We start from the raw sequence: 23,577 nt of genomic DNA on the forward strand, positions 1-23,577 counted from the left end.
CCTTTAACCCATAAAGACCCAAACATCCACCTTTAACCCTTAAAGACCCAAACGTCCACCTTTAACCCTTAAAGACTCAAACGTCTCCTTTAACCCTTAAAGACCCAAACGTCCACCTTTAACCCATAAAGACCCAAACGTCCACCTTTAACCCTTAAAGACTCAAACATCTCCTTTAACCCTTAGAGACTCAAACGTCTCCTTTAACCCTTAAAGACCCAAACGTCCACCTTTAACCTAAACCATCTACTGATCTAAACTGTTTAATACCTGTTTGTTTTGGTCATGTGACTCTAGTTGGACTAAAATGTCTTTCCGTTACAGTTTTGTGTCATATACCAACTTAACTACAAAAAAACACCTCTTGCAAGAACAAAAACTTTCCATCAAAATCGTCAAAAAAAAAAAAAAAAATGCAATTTGAGGATCAATAGAAAAGTGTGACGACGTACCTAAAGTGAAGGCATTCAGTAGCCGGGTCCAGATCTGACACCATCCATGAGTTAAATCCACTTGAATCTGGAATCACTGGAGGAACTTCACCTTCTAGTGCAACAGGTATCACTGAAAAAAGAAAAAAAAGAAAAATGACATTATGGAAAGACGGGGAGGGGGTGGGGGGGGGTGACGGTTCAAGAGATAATCAGAGTGAGCAGTTTAAGCTTTAATCTTTAGTTCCATCTGATGGGGGGGGGGTGCTCCTGGAGTAAAAACACTGTGTCAGGCAAAATCCCAGAACAAAAACAGGCTATTATTAGAGTTAATAGTGGGAGAGGGAGGGCCAGCAGCCACAGAGCCACAGATGGATGTTAGGAGGGAGTGTGTGTGTGTGGGGGGGGGGGGGGGGGGGGCTGGGAAATCTGGAATATGGAAGAACTGACCACAACGGCAAACACATCAGAACACTGTGGGTCGGTAACATGTTTACCTCCTGAACGCTTTATGTGTATGGATGTAGAGAATAAATTACAGGGGTTGGACAAAATAATGGAAACACCTTCACCTCAAGATGATAATGCCCCAATCCATTCAGCTAGAATTGTTAAAGAATGGCATGAGGAACATTCTAATGAAGTTGAGCATCTCGTATGGCCGGCACAGTCCCCAGACCTCAACATTATTGAGCATTTATGGTCAGTTTTAGAGATTCAAGTAAGACGTCCATTTCCACCGCCATCGTCTCTAAAAGAGTTGGAGGGTATTCTAACTGAAGAATGGCTTAAAATTCCTTTGGAAACAATTCACAAGTTGTATGAATCAATACCTCGGAGAATTGAGGCTGTAATTGCCGCAAAAGGCAGACCTACACCATATTAAATTATATTTTGTTGATTTTTTAAGGTGTTTCCATTATTTTGTCCAACCCCTGTATATGTGACCAGTACTGATACAACCACTGGAAACATGAAATATAATGAAAATTAAAGAGGGAGCAAATCTAAAAGACAGCTCAACGCTCAATACTAATGTTTAATATTTAACCCTTTCATGCATCGTTATTTTACAGCTGTTCTCTTGTATTTTCATAGATTTTGTTGTTTTATTTCCATATCAGCTGACACAGTAGACACTTATGTATCATCCCAGACACTGACACTCAAACAATTACTGTACCTTTGCTGTTCTTGATAAACATGTTACTGCAGATCAGGTTTGAGTGTAAATCAATTGTTAACTGTTAGACTGGAATTAACAGTTTGTTTGTTTTTTCAAACAAAGAGTTTTTTTTTTTTTTTTTGCATATTATCTCCATGAAGTGAGTAATAACTAGCATTAGAATATGTTAAAACGTGACAAAACATCAGATTAGCTGCATTAAAATTGTTTTTATTTCATATCACTTCCTTACGGAAGAGTAAGATTAGGGCCACTACAAAAAAAAGTCCAATATTATTATTATTATTATTATTATTATTATTATTATTATTATTATTATTATTATTATTATTATTATTATTATCATTATTATTATTATGAGAAAAAAGCCAGATCTCTGAGATTAAAGTCAGAACTTTTTTCAGAATTTCTGACTAATCTCAAAATTTCTGTTTTCACAGAATTTCTGACTTTTTCTCTGAATTCTGACTTTTTTTTTTTTCAGAATGATAATAAATATATATATATTGGACCTTTTTTTCCCAGTGGCTCTAATCCTCTTCTGTACTTTCTGGTATCCATCCATCCATCCATCTATCCATCTATCCATTCATCCATTCATCCATCATCTTCCGCTTATCTGGGGCTGGGTCGCGGGGGCAAAAGTCCAAGCAGGGATGCCCAGACTTCCCTCTCTCCATACTCCTCCTCCAGCTCTTCCGGGGGGACCCTGAGGCGTTCCCAGGCCAGCCCAGAGACATAGTCTCTCCAGCGTATCCTAGGTCTTCCCTGAGGTCTCCTCCCAGCAGAACATGCCTGGAACACCTCCCCAGGGAGGAGTCCAGGAGGCATCTGAAACAGATGCCCGATCCACCTCAGCTGGCCCCTCTGGATGTGGAGGAGCAGCGGCTCTACTCCGAGCTCCTCCCTGGTGACTGAGCTCCTCCCCCTATCCCTAAGGGTGCACCCAGCCACCTTATGGAGGAAACTCATTTCGGCCGCTTGTATCTGGGATCTTGTCCTTTCAGTCGTGACCCAAAGCTCATGACCATAGGTGAGGGTAGGAACGTAGATTGACCGGTAAATTGAGAGCTTCGCCTCTCAGCTCAGCTCCTTCTTCACCACGACAGACCGATACAACGACCGCATCACTGCAGACCCTGCACCGATCCATCTGTCAATCTCTCGCTCCATCCTTCCTTTCTGGTATTGGGTTTTAAATAATATTTCTTTGCTTCAAATATTAAATGCATGATGTATCTGAGTGCACATTTTTGTAACTCCATGAAAAAAAAACCTCGATCACACTGTGTTTTTTTTAATGCCGAAAGAGGAATAAAAACACTCAAGAAACAATCTTGGCTAAAGTTCTCATAATTCATGGATGAAAGGGTTAATCTGTGACACATAAGTGGACTGTTTACATTTAGAGGAGAGTAGGAAAAAAAGAGGTGGCAGATGCAGCCCACTGGAAATGTGTGAGCGTCACAGGAACCCTGTGGACGGTGTGTTCACTACAGAGTTGGACAAACACATGTCTGTTGTTGGCACCACTGGTACACTGGGTCCAAACGGAAAGAAATGGGATGAAATGGAGACTTCTGCAACTAGTTTAGGAGTTTTACCCAGTGACAGCTCTGCCCGAAAATAAATAAATAAACGTCAACCACAAAAACAGTTTGGAACAAATCAAATAAGCACAAACGAAGACAGTGAATCAGAGCTGCAGATTCCTCTGTTCCTCAGATTCGATCAAATGCAGCAGTCGACACAAACTCTGCTCAGAAGACAAAGCACATCCATCCGAATTTAAACACTCCTCATTCTGCAGATCTTCTCAGTCCTGAACACAGACTGAACATCACGTGTTGTTTTGTGACACTATGGGAAACTGAAGCCATGATAAGGCTGATAGTAGAGCCAGTTCTGGGTGGTGTTGGTTCTGGAACCAGACACCGAGGCCCAGTTTAGACCTTCCATCAGAACCAGCCCCTGCAGACATTCTGGTGGGAGGTCTTCAACACCCCCAGGGTGCATTCCAAGTTTGTAAAACCAGCTGTCATGTCGGTAGCGTGGCCGAGCGGTCTAAGGCGCTGGATTAAGGCTCCAGTCTCTTCGGGGGCGTGGGTTCGAATCCCACCGCTGCCAGAAGCTTTTGCAAACTAGAAAAGCCCTCTGAGAGCACAGACCTCCACCAAGGCAGATCAGTGCCTGCCCCCCACCCCCACCAATCACCACCAAAATTCAATCATTTGTTCCTTGTGCCAGTATCAACATTTCCTGAAATTTTCATCCAAATCCGTTCATAACTTTTTGAGTTATATTGCACACGGACAGACAGACAGACAAACCAACGCCAGTAAAAACATAACCTCCTTGACAGAGGTAATTACCCCACTGTTGGACTGAAAGAATGATCTTCTCTTACAAAGTGCTTTACAAATAAAGTTGGATTGGATCGTAAATGTTAAAACCAGGTCTAAACAGGGCGACAGTAGAACAGTTTTGACAGATATTATTACAGATACCAGTCATTTTTTTTAAAATGTTTGATTATTAATTTATATTTTCATACATGATGTTGTTTTATCTCATTTCTTCATTTTTGCATTGATTTAACAGCATCATGTTATGTTATCCCTGCCCTCTTTACTCAGATTCACTTAATTTATTCGAAGTGTCATGTTTTTGCATTTGCTGTATACACCTCTCTTATTGTGTTGCTTCTGTTGTAGTGTTTTTACTTGCATCTTGTATCCTGCTGTTGTGCTCTCTGCTTTGTCTGTCAAAGCACTTTGTAAACTTTGTTTTGAAAAGGTGCTATGTAAATAAAGCCATTATTATTATTACTATTATTATTATTATTATTATTATTATTATTATTATTATTATTATTACTAGTAGTAGTAGTAGTAGTAGTATCATTATTATTTGTCCAACTCTGAAAACAACTGTTGTACATTGTCCAAATTCCAGATGATATTGGACAACTCCCTGACGTCCTGGTCAGTCCCAGGAGGACATTCAGGTACAGACTGATTCCACCCAGATGTACTACTGAACCACAGGAAACCAGTCCAGCCTGTGTTCATCTGACTGTTTAACTCCACCTTAGAACCACAGAATCAGAACTACACACAACTATAGTTTGCATTTCTTTAATTATCATAATGATTATATATTATCTAGTACATATTGTACAAATTGATGTTCTAATTGTGTGTCTTAATAGATTGTTTTAATATGTATATTTGGTATTTATACACCAGTGTTTGTATATTTAAACTAGAAAAGCACTCGGAGACCTAGGCCAAGACAGATCCCCACAGCCCTACACAGGAGCTTCATCTACACCAGGTCAGGTCACTAACTGCTCATCCACAGAACATACTCCAGCTACAGGAAGTACTGAAGTGCAGATGAAACAGGGTGGATTAAAACCATCCTGTGCTTTGAACAAACTCAACGTCACTTGTGTAAATGTGTTTGTGACTGACGTGCCCCCACCGTCCACACAACGCCCCCTCTCTGTGACTCTGTAGAAACCAGAATCCTAATCCTCTTTTCCTCTGAACACTGCTCTTTTTCACTCAAGTGCTCGCTGTTGCAATTTGAGGACAGTATTAAAGGCGGCGGAGGTGATTTTGCAGAGCGTGGACAGTGGGTTCTCAGAGCGGAGCTGCCCGACCTGCGCACACACAAACACACACATGTGTATAAAGGCTCCTTTCTGTCCGCTGTAATAACAAGGGCAGTGCACAGAGGGAAGGGTAAATGTTAGTGTGACTGCTGTGTTGTCTGCTGCTCTCTGAATGCTCTGTGTGTGGAAACCATACCCCCCAACAAAGAGCCCCTTTGTGGTCCCATGTGGCCTATGCTGCTTTTCCATAGTGTTGCCTTCATAAAACATTAGGGAGTTTGTTGCTTATGGAGCCAGCAGCGTCGTTGCATAACATACAAAAGGTGAGCGTGAAGCCATTAAAGAGTTTAAGGAGCGCTGCTGGAGCTCCGTGGGTTTTTTTAACCCATAAAGACCCAGTGCTTCTTTAGCAGCAGCTCCCAAAGGAATTTTTTCTCTATTTTTAACTTTTCTTAAGTGATTATTCACCATTAATTCTAATTTGATTTTGAGATGCTTTTAAGGAACATTGTTGTTATAATTCTAGTACCTTTTAAAATAATAGTGATGTTTTACATGTGTGTTCTTATCAGTTTTAAGTTTGTTTTTAGTTCTGACTTTCATTGTGTTTATGTGTGTTAGTGTGGATGTATGGATGTGGTTTCCATTTTGTGTAACCTCTGCTGCTGTCTGGGCCAGGCCACAGTTGGAAAAGAGATTTTTAATCTCAAAGAGCTTTTTTTGTGGTTAAATAAAGGCTATACTACTACTACTACTACTAATAATAATAATAATAATAATAATAATAATTTCCTCGCCACTGTCACCAGTCATAAGTGTTTGCTCCTGGAGGATTCTGTTGGGTTTCTGTAAATTGGCTCAGAGTCTGGTTTCGACCAACTCAATATGTGAAGTGTCATGAGATAACTTTTGCTATGATTTGGCACTATATAAATAAAATTTGATTGATTGATTGATTGATTGATAATAATAATAATTATTATTATTCTAATAATATGGTCAGTATCTTGCGTTCTTAAGTGAAAATCAGGTAATTTTCTATATTAAAATTACTGATTATAATTGATGTTCATAACAGCTCAAATTAAAGTTAGTGGTTATTATATCAAAAACAGAGAAAATGGAGAAAAATGTGACTTTTTCAGTAAAATATATCATTAACTGAACATAAACCCAGTGTGTCCCTCCACTGTCATTGATCCAACTCCATGGGTTTTACTGATGAATCACTGTTGTAGAAGATGATGGTGTTTCCACGGTAACTATGAGCACACCTATTATTTTGTTCATTTTTATTCATTTTACATGTTATTTTATTTGTTTTTATTGCATATTTTATTTTTTGTGGTTTGTTTTCTTCATGTTGCTTATTATTTTTTTGATTTATGTTTCATTTTTGTTCATTTTATTGGCTAATTTGTCTGGGTTTTTTTTTTCATTTTGTTGCTTAATTTATTATTATTTTTTTATTTCATTTTAGTTAACTTTTTGCTTAATTTTTCCAAATTATTTATTATTTTGTACATTTTTGCATTAATCTTTGTCATTTTACTTATTAAACATAAACCCAGTGTATCCATCCACTGTCACTGATCCAACTCCATGAGTTTTACTGGTGAATCAATGTTGTAGAAGATGACAGTGTTTCCATGGTAACTATGGAGCCTCTGAATGTCCAAATGGGTCATATCTGATGACCATGAAAAGATGAAGAACTGTATTTTACACCAATTATTCACCTGGATTGATAGGATTAATGAATCAACAGGTATTTAACTTTTTATATCAGTAGGTGGGTTTTTTCTCCAGTGAGTCTTTGGGTCTTTAAGGGTTAAACCAGACTGTAAACACAGGGCAGTAAAAATGAGCTTCTTCAGTAAATGTTACCTAAGACAGTGCACTCCAGAGGGCTGGTGGCATTCCCCTGGCAGTGAGTCAGATAATGGGACGATGTGGGCTGATAATCAAGATAAACGTTGAACTGAGAGCTCGCGGTCACACTCAGCGGAGGTTTGAAAGACTTGTAAAGTATTATTGTGAATCCACGCACTTAGAGGGAGCACAGCTGAACACAGGCTGGATCTGGATGAACTCCATGATGTGCCTTAAATGTCAGCCATAAGTTTATTTTTGATTCATGTCACATATACGCAGGCTTAACTTTTAATAAACAACATGTAAGTGTAAGATTCAAATCACAGAAGTTGTAATCAGCTGAAAAAACACCACTTATTGAATGAATTATTGCAGTTTTATTATTACCGATATCAGTGGCAGCTCGTCAATCGATGTCCAGTTCTGTCCCATACATCCATTGTGCATGTCCACTGCCATAAATAAGGACTTTGCCTTGGGACAATTCTCTGTTCCCTTCTTCAATGCAACTTCAGCATCTTAGTTTTACAAAAAAAAAAAAAAAAAAGGTAAGATACTTGGTGTTCTGGAATGGAACTGGAGTCGACCTGAGAACACCTGCGAATTTTATTTATGGCATAAACACTGAAAAAAATCGAAATCTTACCAAGTGTATTTTTCTCATTTCTAGTCCAAATATCTCATCACACTTAAAATCAGACAGAATCACCTGAAAAGGAACTTTTCAGTGAGATATAAGAACTGATTTATAGACAGTAGATCTGGAAAATCTGATTTCAAAAAATCTTAGCAAGATCATTTTCACTTGTTCCGTTGGCAGATTTTTTTGCTTGTATTAAGCAAAAAAAAAAAAAAACTTGAATTGAATAGTGGTTTTTTGACTGTGACTCTGTCCAGACCGGTTGAAGCGTAGTAACGCACGTGGCAACAACGTGATATCATGAATTGCGCAGAGATAACACACCACTTTTAATTGACGTGTTATCTGTACGCATCATAAACTTTCAGCGTGTATATTTACGCTGCATAAAATGGCACGCCATTAGCGCAATTAGCAGTTAGGGTTAGTGATTGGTGGAATTAGCGGTTAGGGTTAGCAATTAGGGTTCAGGCTTAGGTTTAGGTTTAGGAATTAGCACAGTTAGCGGTTAGGGTTAGCGATTCGTGGTTAGAGCTAGGTTTAGGGTTAGGGATTAGCACAATTAGCAGTTACGGTTAGGTTTAGGGTTGGGTTTAGGGTTCGCAATTAGCAGTTAGGGTTAGCGATTAGTGGTTAGGTTTAGGGTTAGCGATTAGTGCAATTAGCAGTTAGGGTTAGGTTTAGGGTAAGGGATAAGCACTATTAGTGGTTAGGGTTTGGTTTAGGGTTGGATTTAGGGTTAGCAATTAGCACAATTACCAGTTAGGGTTAGCGATTAGCGGTTAGGTTTAGGGTTAGCGATTAGCGCAATTAGCAATTAGGGTTAGCAATTAGCAGCTAGCACATTGACAGGCCATCAGATGGTGTTAAATAACACATGAAAGGATGAAAATGCATACATATAGCACAACCAAATGCAATAAACTGGCAACATATACAACGTGATTCAGTCTGCACGTGGTCACATGATCAGGTCAACCAACATACCGGTATGCCCTCTCAGATATTATATCCTGCATTTTATTTGGACTGGATTTTTATTAGGAAAAGTGTGTGGTGTTTGAATTATCATGAAATATATACTGAATCATTAAAAAATATTTTTTTGTTTGTTTTTTTTTTTGTTTTTTTTAATCTATTACTAGAAATTCCAAGTGACCCCATTTGAATTCCAATTTTTTTGACCCCAAGGTTGAAAAACCCTGATGTAGCTGAACAATTCAGGGAGGTACAAACTTTATATGAAAACTTTCAAACACATAATACACATAGTTTTACTCCATAATGTAACTTGCAGCCTGTGTTTGCCCCTGGTCCTGTGTATTCTTACTCATCCTCTGTTTGCGTATCGATCCCTCTTCCCACATACTGAGGTCAGAGTGCACCAAACATCCAACCAGGGCACATGAGGACAAACCCTGCTCCGGCACATAACTGTTGAACGGGCCGCCTCTCTTCACCAGACTCTGTCAAATGCCTCAGATTCCTGTTGGAGGTGAGCGTGGACACACAGGTCCTGCTTCACAGCTCCTCCACCACCGAGTCTACGGCGCCTGCGGCCTCCAACACAGATCAGGAGGGCGGAGCTCTTACAGTACGAGCTGCTACTTACGATGCAAATGTAGTCTGTAACTGTGGATGTGTGATGGGGGAGGTTACACTGAGTCTGTGTATGCAAGAGGGAGAGAGGAGGTATTTTAGGGAGTGCATATTCAAGTGTTTTTATTTCAGTGGGTCTGAATATGTTAATGTAAATGTAATGCAGATATGATTAGCTGCGAGTGTGTGTGTGTGTGTTGTATGAAATCTTGTATTTGTCAGTCTTCAGGTGGACTTTGAAATCACTCATCAGACTAAAGTGACCAGACATTCCTAATTATCAGCAGCTCCCAATTAATCCTACCAAAAATAAATAAATAAATAAAAAATAAAAAAAATATTACAGTTCGGGGTGTGTATTGGCAAGAATCTGGCGATACCATACAAATCACAATACTAGGATCACGTTACGATATATCACGATACTGTTAAAAAGGCAATTTTTTGTTTGTTTCTTTTTTTTAATGATTATTTCCTTGAAGAATTGAATTACAGCAGAAATCTGCACAAATGCTAAACACATTTTTATTTGATCACAACAGGATCTAATGCTATATCACGAAATGTTCCTGTGTTCAAACTTGAATTTTGTTTTACAGACATTACAGTTTAAGATCCTGCTCAAATGTTCATATTCTATTAGTTCAGAACCAACATCAGAACATTATTTTTGTGCAATCCCAACAAAGGAACTAACATTATTTAATAAAAGAGTGTTAAATAATAATAATAAATAAAATATAAACAAAAAAGAAAAAAAATGAACCTCCACAATATCTGTATTTGAATAAATTCCTAAAAATATTGATACAGTACTTTTTAATGTCGATACAGTATTGTGAAATGAAATATTGCGATATATTGCAGAACTGATATTTTCTTACTCCCCTAATTACGGTGATGGATCAAATGAAAAAGCTGAAATGAAAGTGGCTCCGTTTGCAGTGAAGGTTAAAACCCAAAGGACATGTGATCTAGTGACAGTTGGGGTTGTATTGTGTTTTCTATAGCTGCAGCTAAATCATGAATAACTAATAGAACGGTGGAACAGATGAACATAAGCTGCTGTCACCAGAATAAAAGAGTCTGTAAATTCCATGAGTGAGAGAAGCCGTTTATTAATCTGTCTACATGAATTAGTGCCTGTGAATAAGTGGAAAAACTCTGATCAAATACGAACGAAGGCTATAGTTGGTGTTATAAGCTGTTAAAAGATGACCTGCTTAATTCTGTAAAATATATGAGTATTAATGATGTGGTTCCACTTGTAAATTGCACTGATTAGAAGGACCATCTCTACTTAATTCAGCTTCAGATCAACAACAAATGATCAGGGAATGGTGTTTAATTACTAGCAGTACAGAAAAAAAAAAATCGATTCTGCGCGTTCACCTTCAACAGTTTCAACTGTTCTGTCTTGGTTTTTTTTTCTCCTCATATTTCCATCCAGAGGGCCAACGTGCTGTTTATGCTCGTCCATCTTTATGGGTTGGTTCTGCTGCCTGTCACTATTGGATCAACTCACAAATCCCGCCGTGGAAAAGACCAATTAACCGACAATTAATAATTTAATCGAGCAAATTCTTATCGACAATTAATTGATAGTCGATTAAAGGTGGGGTCTGAGATGTTTTCCTGGAGCATTTTTTACTATATTGCTTAAAATCCCCTTCACACTCCGATTACAACCAATTAATTAAATGGTCTAACACAAAACTAAAAAAATTTTGTCACCTGTGGAACGGACAGGACTGAAAAAACACCATCCAATCATTTTGAGCGTCCACTCGAAATGATTGAATGGTGATATGTCCCTCAAACTATACTGCCATTTGTCCCCCCCCCCCCCCCACCTTCGAGCATGAATCGTGCGTTCTCAGAGGTTTGAAGCGCTTGTACAGGAGGCGAAGCCAGAGCCAGAGATTGGCTATATTAGTTATATTTGCATGGAAAGTTCACCGGCAAACTGTTTGTCAATAACATAAATCACTAGGAAATACAGCCAACTTAGGAACAACTTAGGACTCACCTAATTCACTCTGCACATGCTCAGTTTAGTCCTTAGTCCACATAAGAAGTTGTAGTGCCGTGAGGCAGACACATCAAAATTTGTGAGTGAAAGCATCATTGTGTGGTAGGTAATATTTTTTGCTCCAATTATTTTTGTGATTGCATAGTTTGCATTTGAAAGTTGTGTAAATCATATTTGTGAGATAAACAAAGATTTATGCAACTGTTTATCCACCTGTCCACAATTATCTAATATAAGATTTTTATATCCTGTGTAGATCAGTGTTCTTATTTCATATATCGGCCAACATATCTGTTATCCGCCAATATCGGATATCGGCTGATATATTGGATATCGGCTTTTTAAAGCCCCCAATATCGGTATCGGCATCGGCCCCAACAATCCCATATCGGTCGGGCTCTACTGGGAAATGTAACGTTAGTCAGATAGGTCTGAAGTGGGGCTGTTCTGGAAGAGCGGGGGCGTTGGAGGAGACTGAATTAGGTATGCATGGATCAGCGAGCCGGAGCCTCAGCCAGGGTCGGAGCCGGAACTGGGGCCGGGGCCGTACGGGGCCGTAGCCTCAGCGGGCGAACTGTTGTTGTGCGGCGCTCGTGAACCCTCAGGAACAAGCATTGCGTGTGCCAGTACTCTGGAGGCGTGGCTTCAGGGGGATGTCTGAAGAAAGGGGTTTGGACTTTTGAATTGAGTATTTTCAAAATGTGGCTGCTCAAACTGTTTTTCTAAGATCTCGCACCCCACCTTTAATTGTTTACATCCCTATTTAGGTGTGATGGTAAAGTTAGAATAAAAGCCTACAAAGTTATTAAATCCATGTAGAGACGTGTGCAGTGGTGTAATCTAATGCAACACGGTGACACCCACCCCTGACTAGACCACTGCACCAGAGTCTGTCTGAAACTATGAGTACGCTCTAACAACAAACCTGCTCTGCCACACTGGACCACCCTGAAGGTGGACTTGCCATCGTGGTTAGGGCCACCCTTGGTGAATGTGCACGTATGAAGCTGCTGCCGGCTGGAGCAAAGCATGCTGGTCTTTCAGTTCTGACACAGAGGGAGGTGATGGAAGGAAAAGTAGATTCAATATGAAAAAGCAGCGCTCGTTCCTGACAGAATCAGAGCTGCAGAACTGGTGTTTAGTTCCAACCTGACAGTACAGAGTGTAAGGGGGTCAAAGTCATGTTAGTTCAGGGGCCACATCCAGCCCAGAATGACCTGAAGTGGGCCGGATCATTAAAATAATAACATAATAACATAGAAAGAACATCAGTTCCAAAATTTGTGTGTTTAACTTCTATGTTTTAGAGTGAAAGAAGTAAAACTATATTATCAAAATGTTCACATCTACAAACCATCCTTAAAAAATGTGAAAAACATGAACCACCATGAAATTTATTAAGAAAAAAAGTGCAATTTTAACAATTTATGCCATTATTTGGCCTCAGCTTCTCATTTATACATGTTCATTATAACGTACAGACCACAGTGGATCTACAAATACACCAAACATTTAATAACAGGCAGAATATTGGAACAATTACACATAATTCTCTGAAGACATTTCAGGTTGTTCAAATTTGTTCAGATTATTCATATTTTGTGTTAAAGGCTAGTCTGTAAATGTAAACATTTTTGTGCAATTTTGCTTTTTTTTTTGTTTTACAATAAAACAAAGAAAAAAAAGTGGTTTTCATTATTTATAGTTTATTATGATAGTATTTTACTGATCTGACCCACTTTAGATTGAATTGACCTACAATTATTTCAATATCCTTGATTGTTAATATCTTCAGTGTAATTTTTGTGTTTCACTAATTCATCCCATGGGCTGGACTGGACCCTCTGGTGGTCCAGTTTTGGCACATAGTCGTATAAAACTTTCAGCTGTAGTGTAACTTAATTGTTAAGAATATGTTGCATTTTTACTTAAAGTGTTTTTTTTTTTTTTTTGTTTGTTTTTTTTAATGAAATTGGTCTCCTTCACTGTACCGAAAATGTATCGAAAACATATGGAACTGAAGATCCCTGTATGGAACTGTAATGTTTCTGTGCCGTTACAGCCCTGATAGTGTGAGTGTTCTAAGTGAGATGTGTCCATGTGCCTGCCTTTTTCACCTCTGTCTGTTTTATAAGGCAGAAGTTTACAATAAGGTGCTGAAGGACATGAACGGGAGGCTTGTTATTAGCCTGTGGAGGGAGGAGGCGGGTGGAGATAACCCCCCACTTCACACCACCCCCCATTAAAACCACAGCTGCATTCTCTCTAATGCATAGTTACTGTCCACAAGACATCTGGATTAATGGTGTCTCTTCTTTTTCTATTTTCACATTTCACTTTTGATCACTTCACACCGTCCTGACCTCCGTCTTATTCTACCGACGTTCACAGATTAAAGCTCATGGAGGAGGTTTTCTACAGCCTTCGAGCAGCTTTGAGGGGAGATGCAGAAGTTGTGTTTTTGTCCAAAGATGCCAAAGAAACATCACACACTGAATCTTTAATGGTTCACATCTTCAACACACTAAAGAACTTCCTGTTTTTTCATTCCATGTCAATGTTTAATGTTGACCTGAAATAGAAATCAATGGAAAAGTGATGCAGAGTCGAGCTCAACACTATTCCCCGTGTCTGCGTCCAGGGTTGAAGGCTGGTTACTACTCACTACTCCTGCTTCCATTCATGTGGAGTGTGAAGGAGTTGGACTCTGAAGCAAGAGAAGGGTTACATGAACCGCAACTGGTCCCAAATAGAGTTTACTGGGATAACACTGCTCTACGATTCCTAAAAAATATCTGCTTCAGATGTTAAAAGGGCTAAATCTTTCCAACTTAAACAAGATGAAACAGAGAATAAGTGACCAAAGTGTTGGTTTAGCTCTTATTTTCAATATATATGATGGTGTGTTATTACACATATATGTTGGTTTATTTACATTTAAGGCCCGTTTTCAATAGAGGGTATGCACATACGTCACTTCCCCCCCAGGCCACGCCCCTCTAAGTCAGACTGAGTGGCAAAAACCAACCTGCTCAACATGAGAGTATAGCAGTAAACACAGCCAGACCGGGAAAATGTGAAATATGAAATTAAATGAAGGACAACTGGGAATGGACATGGATCTGTACGAGCTACCAAAGAACAAGTGGTCCATGAACACTGACATGTGGACAGAAATGGAGGATCCAGACCTGACCCAGGGTGGAGGGGATCAGCGCTATTTTTACCTGAAACAAATATACATGGTTTCATCATCACTCACAATCAGGGTCCAAAACTAGGGCCCAGAACCAGCTGATCCAAAGTGCATTTCCAGTAGACCGTGGACTGACCCCAGTGAATATATGCATGATCTACTGGGACTGAGGAGATTTACTGAGTCTAGTTCAGATCCAGTACTTTATACAACACAGATACTACTGCTGTGGATCAGCAGGGCACCACTGGATTCTGGGAAATTAGGAGATTTTTCCACCTGTTTTTAAATTACGACATTATTCTTATAATATTATGGCTTTATTGTTGAAACATGACAACTTTAATCTCATAAACGAATGACATTTTTGTTAAATTATGAGTTTTTTCATAACTACGACTTTATTCTTATAACATTGTGATTCTTTTTGTATTCGACTTTATTCTCATAAAATTACGGGTTTTATATCGATATTTTATGACTTTATACTCGTAGTGACAAGTGTTTTTATTTTCTTATGTGGCCCTAATACTTTGTCGTAGCTTTATTCTCCAGTTCCCCCATATTTGAAAAACTAGGTTAGCCTCAGTTTCAGTTAGTTTACTAATCATGTAGGAGCACAAGGTTCAGAATCACAAAATGAAGACAAAAACCATGAAAGATCTGATCATGAAACCAAGAGCTTTACTAAGAAGTAATGCTAGCCAAAACAATATGTCATTTAAGGTCTGATTTGACCCAAAAATACAGCATAAATTAATGTTAGCTGACACCAAACAGGATCCACAGATCTAGGTTTGGTTTCCTGGATTTGTGGATCCATCTACTTCTCTTTTCTTTGTCTTTCGGTGTCTGTAAAACGATAGCTCCGACTGCTTTTCAAACCTGTTCATTCAATCAATCTCACAACAGCTCTTCCCCATTTTTTTTTAAATTAAATACTGTTCTAAAATTTAGACAGTACTGAAGCCAACGCTGTCACTCATCTTCCTCTTTCTGCCACTCAGTGGGCGGAACCACGGTGACTTCTGCTAGTGGTGACGTCACATGCATACCCTCTATACGTGGTACCAGCTTGACTTGACACTGCTTTTTGGCGTTTCCATTACATAAAAGTACCTGGAATCCGGTACCCGATACTATTTTTTAGTATCTACTTGGCCAAGGTTCCAAAATGGGTGAAGAGATACTAAAATGTGACGTGTAAACACTGCAGACCACTGATCGGTCAGAGAGTTGTCACTACATCATCAATGCGTGACACACCATTTTTAACAAACCAGATTTGGAAGTAAATACAGCGGTAGGTTTAACAGGCGTCAACAGAGAGCCCAAATATCGCTATAAAAGGGCAAGTATTGATATTTTTCCCCCAGAATCTTAGTCATGATCTTAAAGTAATCACCTCAAAATTTCAGTAACCTAGAACAGGAAAAGAACATATGGAAGATACTTTTTCTGAGGTGTCTACTTTTAGCACCAGCTAACTTCGCGGTACTTTATTTGACCTTGTACTGTGAATTCTCGTCAACATCCCGTCCTTCCACTGAGCATCAAGCACCTTTCACATAAAAGCCCGTCCATTTGTCAACCTCATTTGATTGATGCGCCTTAAACATGTCGTTAAGCTGCCATCCCTGAGCTGAAAATACCCAGAAAAATATGACTCAACGTCCTCCTAGAACACTGAACGAACCACCAAAATCCAAACAATATCACCATGCAACAAGCAGCAGCAGTAGCAGCGCACAGTGACGTTATTGTGTATAAACTGGACCGCAGCTAAAACCGGCAGCACTGGGAAAAAAAAAAAAAAGTCATGCTCTTTTCAAACGTAGATAAATTTTCAAGACCTTTTTAAATTTTTACATCCCTCCATTGTCCTGTGTAGCAGAAATAATTTAGCGCTGCCTTCCTCTGGTTCCCTTTAAAAGCCTGCTGTGCTGGACATAGGTTTACTACATGTTCACAGCTGGAGCTGAAGCTGCAGCTAAGAGGGAAATGCACCCTGGGTAAGTATGGAACTGTGTGGAATGCAAAGAGCTGCTTCAGAGATGCTGGGCCATATATGTGGAGGGGGACCTTTGGGGGCTGAGGGTGGGGGTTCCTCCATCTTTACTGCCAGCCCGGACAAGGGAGCACAGTGAGGGAGGGGGCTCATACCAGTCCCACCGAGGGGTGTAAGAAAATATCCGTTCGGCAATATATCATGATATTTCATTTCACAATACTGTACCTATATTAAAAGGTACTGTATCAATATTTTTAGGTATTTATTCAAATACAGAGATGGTGGAGGTTCATTTTTGTTTTTTGTTTTTCTTTATTGTTTAAATCTTATTTATTATTATTATTTAACACTGTTTTATATTAAATAATGGTTATTTGAATCATTCTAAAAGCACTTTTTACTGTCTGAGAGGCAGATGTTAGTTCCTTTGTTGGGATTGCACAAAAATAATGTTCTGATGTTAGTTCTGAACTAATAGAATATGAACATTTGAACAGGATCTTAAACTGTAATGTCTGTAAAACAGAACTTCAGTTTGAACACAGGAACATTTCGTGATATAGCATTAGATCCTGTTGTGATCAAATAAAAATGTGTTTAGTATTTGTGCAGATTTCTGGTCTAATTCAGTTCTTCAAGGAAATAATCATTTTTTAAAAAAGAAACAAACAAACAAAAAATTGCCTTTTTAACGGTATCATGGTTATTTGACTCATCCTAAAAGCACTTTTTACTTTCTGAGAGGCAAGTGGTAGTTCCTTTGTTGGGATTGCACAAAATAAATATTCTGATGTTAATTATGAACTAACAGAATATGAACATTTGAACAGGCTCTTAAACTGTAATGTCTGTTAAACATCATTTAATTTTTAACACAGGAACATTTTGTGATATAGCCATAGATCCTGTTGTGATCAAATAAAAATGTATTCCGTATTTGTGCATATTTCTGGTCTAATTCAATTCTTCTAGGAAATAATCATTTTTAAAAAAGAAACAAACAAAAAAATTGCCTTTTTAACAGTATCATGATATATCGTGATAAAGCGCATTGTGATCCTAGTATTGTGACTTGTATTGTATCACCAGATTCTTGCCAATACACCCCCCTAGTCCCACCCCATTAGTCCTTCATATTAAACTGTGTTACTATGTCATCAGAAGCAGTGCATCATGGGTCAGGATGTAGGAGTGGACATAAAACATGTCTGACATCCTGCACTCTGCGATAGGGACCAATAAATAATTGAAATATTATCACCAGCCCAATATGGCCGAGTACTACAACACATCATAATGACAGGAGCTGCAGTTTTTTGATAAAGTAAATGTGTCCCAGGTTTGCGTCGTGGTTCTACAGACATGGCTCACCCGGTCGACAGATGAGATTAACCCCAGAATATGTATGTTTGGAGCAGACAACGACACAGCATCAGGACGGCTGTTGGTCTGGAGATAGAGCAGGTCGACCCCAAACCAAAAGGTTGGGGGTTCAATCCCTGACCTCTGTCCACACGCCGATGTGTCCTTGAGCCACATGTTAAACCCCAAATTGCTCCTAGTGACTGTTATGCGTTATGAAGTGCTCTGAATGCCATCAGTGTAGATAAGCCTCATAAAAGTGCAGGCCTTATTACCATTTACATTGCATCATCATTTTTACATTTTTTTCTGTGTAAATGAAATGCAAAAATGAGCACCGCCGCTGAAATCATCAGTCGCACTCACTATCTGTCACAACAATCATTTTTTTTGCAGATCATTCAGTTTCACTCTGCAGCAGCTGTCACGTTCCCAGAACAGCTCCTGCAATTATTTATATATTTAAGAGTGGCTGCGACACTTTTTAGAATGGTATTCATTTACTGAAAATAATAATTACACTGGGCTACAAGTGAAACACTTCCAGAATACAAGTAGATAAACTTTACCAAATTACCAAAAGAATCATGCCAGAAAGTCATGATCTGAATTCTAAGCAAAAAAAAATGCAATTCACATTTTTGCCAGAATCATGCAGATCTATTCCATATATATGAATTTCTATCTGTTTTTTCGGGAGCTTATGGATGCGAACCCAGACAAAGAGTACGGAGCAGTATCACTGCGAACCTTGGAGGCAGTGTTGAGATTTGAAGAGAATCATTTCCAGAAACAACGGAACTTTTCAAAGAGTGACTGTGTGAGTTAGTGAAAAACTACCGACATATTTGTGACAACTACCTTCTGAATATTAAGATTAGTAAAACCTCCTCTGTCCTTGCCATATTTGTTATTATTGACCTTCTTCACAAAAAACTTTACTCTTCTTCATGGTATTTGTCCAGTGTGTTAATTAAGAGCGGCACCCTCTAGTGGATTGATTAAGAAGCGCTCATTATAACATGCAGGGCACACGGAACTCTGAAGGCAGTGACACATGACAACGTTAGAAACCGATGAACCTGTTTACATACGTACAGGAACATAAATGAGCCTTAAAGACATTTTTCAAGGCACTTTTGTTCAGAATTTAGACATTGTATTCAGAAAAATAATGGTATTGTTCTGGAAAAACATCAGAAGCTCCTTCAGTAAAATTATAGCTGGAAGAAATGGTTAAACTCTCACCTGGAGAGAATCCGGTTCTCACTGTTAAATACACTACACCAGTTTATTCAGGTTTGGTATCCCCTTCTACAATATATCAATAACTCAACCTGAGTGTATTTAAAAATTATGTGGCCTCCCTTGGTGTGACATGTCGTAAGTCTGGGGATGAGGGGTTGGGGCAGGGGTCACCAATCCTGGTCCTCGAGGGCCGGTATCCTGCATGTTTTAGATATTTCCCTCTTCCCGCACACCTGACAGTCGTTATCAGGCTTCTGCAGAGCTTGATGATAGGCTTATGGTTTGAATCAGGTGTGTTGGAAGAGGGATACATTTAAAACAAGCAGGATAGCGGCCTTTGAGGACCAGGATTGGTGACCCCTGGGCTGGAGGGTGGGTGGATGAGGGTTGTTAAATTGTATGTTTGTTATGTTTGCTTTCCTTTGTTGTACTTTTGGTTTGTTCACTCTGTGTTTATTTCTCAAACTGTGGACAATTTGTAACAATGGATGTTTTTGTGACTAACTTCTGAATAAAAGGATTGACAACAAAATCCCTAAAAAAAAACAAAAAAAACGGAAAATAATGGTACAACAGGCCTCATAGTTCCTGTCTTGAACCAGTCTTAACCACACTGCAGTCCAGTTAACTTTACATTTGTCCATGGCTAATGTTTCTGGTACTGATGTTCACTTAAACTTCTACAGGTGAACACTGTGCACATTAGACAACACACCACAAGTTTATTTATACTATTTTTTACTCGACCTGTAATTGAGAACCAGGTTTTTTTTTTTTTTGGATGTGTCGATGTTGACCTTGGCTATTATTAGAGTCCCAGCTTGTAATTGACTCCTGGATTTTATTTGTGGAAATATAGTATATCTATGCATTCGGCTGCACTACATGCTCACAGGGCAGAATACTGGGACTGTACAGACTGTCCAGACTTTCAAAGAGATGAACTCAACTGCCTCATAATCAGGATCAGAAAAATATCCACTTTACATGTACAACATACAAAATAATTCTGGTTCAGTCCCAGATTAAAGACATTAAACTGATAAAGTGCAGAATAGATTGATTTAAAACCTGATGCTTTATAGAAGTTATATTTAATTAGAAAAATAAAATCTTGCTTATACTCAGTAAAGGAAGACACTGAGAAAACACTGTTTTAGTATTTGTGCTGAGACCAATGCATCATAATGACACAGATATTGAAAATACTTCAGATGGAAACCGAGGCCTAGACAGGTTTGGGAATAAATGCTTCGACAATAACGTATTTGCTCTAAGAGATGCTGCCAGGAGGAGAAAGCAAGCTGCATGTTCACATTCATGTAGGATGGAGCATTAGAGTGTGTGTGTGTGTTGGTAAATCCACAGTCAGGTCTCACACCTCCACTCTAACGGGCCTAAGAGTCTCATTCATCATTGTGTTCCTGACAGCCCAAGGGTCGCCAACCCTCCACACACTCCACACACATACACCTGATTAGAAGCAAAGATGGGGGATAAAAACACCAGCGCCTCCGCTCTGAATTGGGCAGCGCATCATTCACATCCAAACGGGGTCTTGGTGACCTGACCTTGAAGGGAGGCAGCAGCCAGCGCTCTGTTTGCATCTGGCCACGACAGAGGAACAACGGTAAGTAAACATCAGCAGAGCCAAGACGAGCTGCAGCCAGACACCATGTCACCCTCAGAGTTTGGTATAAAACAGGAGGACAAAAGGCCGAGCTGGGCCGGGCCGAGCCAGGCCGGGCCACTCTGGACCAGAGGCAACCATATAGAACACTAGGGGTGTGTATTGGCAAGAATCTGGCGATGCGATACAAATCACAATACCAGGATCACGATAAGATATATCATGATACTGTTAAAAAGGCAATTTTTTTTTAGGATTATTTCCTTGAAGAATGGAATTACACCAGAAATATGCACAAATACTAAACACAATTTGATCACAACAGGATCTAATGCTATATCACAAAATTTTCCTGTGTTAAAACTTAAATTATGTTTTACAGACATTACAGTTTAAGATCCTGTTCAAATGTTCATATTCTATTAGTTCAAAACTAACATCAGAACAGTATTTTTGTACAATCCAAACCAAGGAACTAACATTATTTAATAAAAGAGTGTTAAATAATAATGAATAAAATATAAGCAAAAAAGGAAAACAAAATCAACCTCCACAATATCTGCATTTGAATAAATACCTAAAAATATCAATACAGTACTTTTTAACATCGATATGGTATGGTATTGTGAAATGAAATGATATATTGCGGGACCAATATTTTCTTATACCCCTATAGAACACAGGTGTCAAACATGAGGCCTGCGGACCAAAACTGGCTCACCAAAGGTTCCAATCCAGCCCTTGGAGTGATCTTATGGCCCCTCTGGCAAGCCTTCATGTCCCCCCCCAGGTTTGACCAACACTGCTCTGTGTGTTAAGTCAGTGGTGTAGTCCTGGGTATACAGTGGCATACAGAGTATACCTACTTATTTTTCAGTCGTATACCCTCTTCTAAATCCCCCTCATGTGCTCCATTCAGTCATATCTGCAGCCAAATTGTCCATGTTTTCCCCTAGGATGGTGAAGCCATGACCCGCCCTACTCTGCCTCTACTTGGTCAGTACTTGGTTCCTTCACTGATTAGATTGGTTAACTTTAGGCATGAAGACTGATGAGCCAATCAGAGGCAGAGTAGGGTGGGCCATACCGAGGAAAATGTTTCTAACTTAGAGCCAGAGCCAAGGCTCTGCTTAGTGCTGTCCACCTCTGGAACCTGATTGGACACCTCCTCAGGTGCCAGTTCCACCCCAGTTGATTGACAGGTCACTGAATGTCTCCTTGGACGATACGTGATAATTGGAATTGCAAATGAGAAAGGCAGAATAAACGTCTTTAAAACGAGTGACACATATGGAGAGAACCGACTTTGATGGAATACATAATTCTGAGGTAAGTTTTAAGGTGGTTTCGAATGAGGTCAGTGTTTTAAACTACTGGACATATGACTGCACATTTAGAGAAGAGATGGTGTCACCAATAGTTCAACTGTGCAACCTACTAAAAAGCTAACATTATGAAAGGCTAAAGTTCTGAGAGGCTAACGTTATAAAAAGCTAAAGTTATCCTATGTTTGCCTCATGTTGAATCCATTTCCATTCATGCAGTCTGTTTGTGTGTCCAGTAAAACCTACAAACTGCTCCTGATCAAATCATAATAATTTTATAATAGTGAGCAAATACTACTGATGGATTTTTGGGTAAACTAAATAGAATAGAATGACATGTCACTGTTTCTAAAATGGCATTTTTCTGGACTACTAAAAAAAAAAAAAAAAAAAGCATAAATTGAGGGTATACCCCCTTCTCCAGGGACCACTACACCACTGGTGTGAACGTCATTGTCACTTTATCTGAATTGGAATAATCTGAAGTCCCACATTTCCTGAAGGCAGCATGATTAAAGCACAGTCTCATCCCTGGTTAATTATCACTCATGTTACCACCATCCTCCCAAACATCAGATCAAGGCCAAAAGCCAAAAAAATATGTGGTGAAACTAGAAAAAAAACAGCACTTAACATCCTTTTCCCATGGGACATGAAGGAGCCCCTTAATCTGGTAAAATGAACAAACATATTTTAAAAAGCTCCACAATTCAACAACTCATCCTTCAAATTAATGGACGTTTCAACTGAAATTACATGTACTAACTAAATTAACGTGGTACCAAAGACTGACACTAAATGACAAACAGCTGTAACTGCATTTTATCCAGAGGTTACATTTACATTAATGTGAATTAGAAAAGGGTCAGCAGTTGATTTTACAGCTGTGTCCCTGCTTCGAGAAAATTTATTCAGTATATATATATATATATAAAACATATCCAATCTAATCTGATATAAACAATACAACCTGAATGTGAAAAGTGAAAATCTGCTACCAAAGATCTCAAATATCAAAATATGAAAGCATAAGCATTAAATCATTTATACAGATCTGAGTCAGACTTTATATTATTTAAGAAGGAAATCCTAAAATAATGTGTTATTTTAGTTCAGTTTCTTCAAAACGTGGACCATATTTACAGTGATATTAATACATTATAATGTTCTTGGTTCACTTATTACATTTGCAAATTTTTTATTTTTTTTTTGCCAGGCCAGTAATGTATTAAGTTATTACGTTATTGGCCAAAAGTTATTACATTACTGGCTCAGAACTTTTATAACATTATCGGCCAGATGTTACAGTACTGGCTATTACATTTTAGAAATGGCAAATTTATTACGTTATCAGTTGTTATTATGTTATCAGCCATTATTATGTTATTACGTGATCGGTTGTTATTCCATTATTCTAGTGGTT

At 38.8% G+C, this 23,577-nt stretch overlaps 1 protein-coding gene and 1 non-coding gene across 3 annotated transcripts in view; one reads left to right on the forward strand and one right to left on the reverse strand.

The window, feature by feature from the left end:
- Window positions 1–23,577, reverse strand: part of plxnb1b (plexin b1b) — a 261,375-nt gene that overhangs the window by 144,809 nt on the left and 92,989 nt on the right. For both annotated transcript variants that reach the window (XM_030133734.1, XM_030133733.1), the window contains exon 3: window positions 453–564. The gene's annotated coding sequence lies outside the window, so the exon portion shown is untranslated. The remainder of the gene's footprint in view (window positions 1–452; window positions 565–23,577) is intronic.
- Window positions 3,663–3,744, forward strand: trnal-aag (transfer RNA leucine (anticodon AAG)). The gene has a single exon. It is a non-coding gene; the product is annotated as a tRNA-Leu (tRNA).

Source organism: Sphaeramia orbicularis, chromosome 5, assembly GCF_902148855.1.
Source record: "Sphaeramia orbicularis chromosome 5, fSphaOr1.1, whole genome shotgun sequence".
Lineage (NCBI taxonomy): Eukaryota > Metazoa > Chordata > Actinopteri > Kurtiformes > Apogonidae > Sphaeramia > Sphaeramia orbicularis.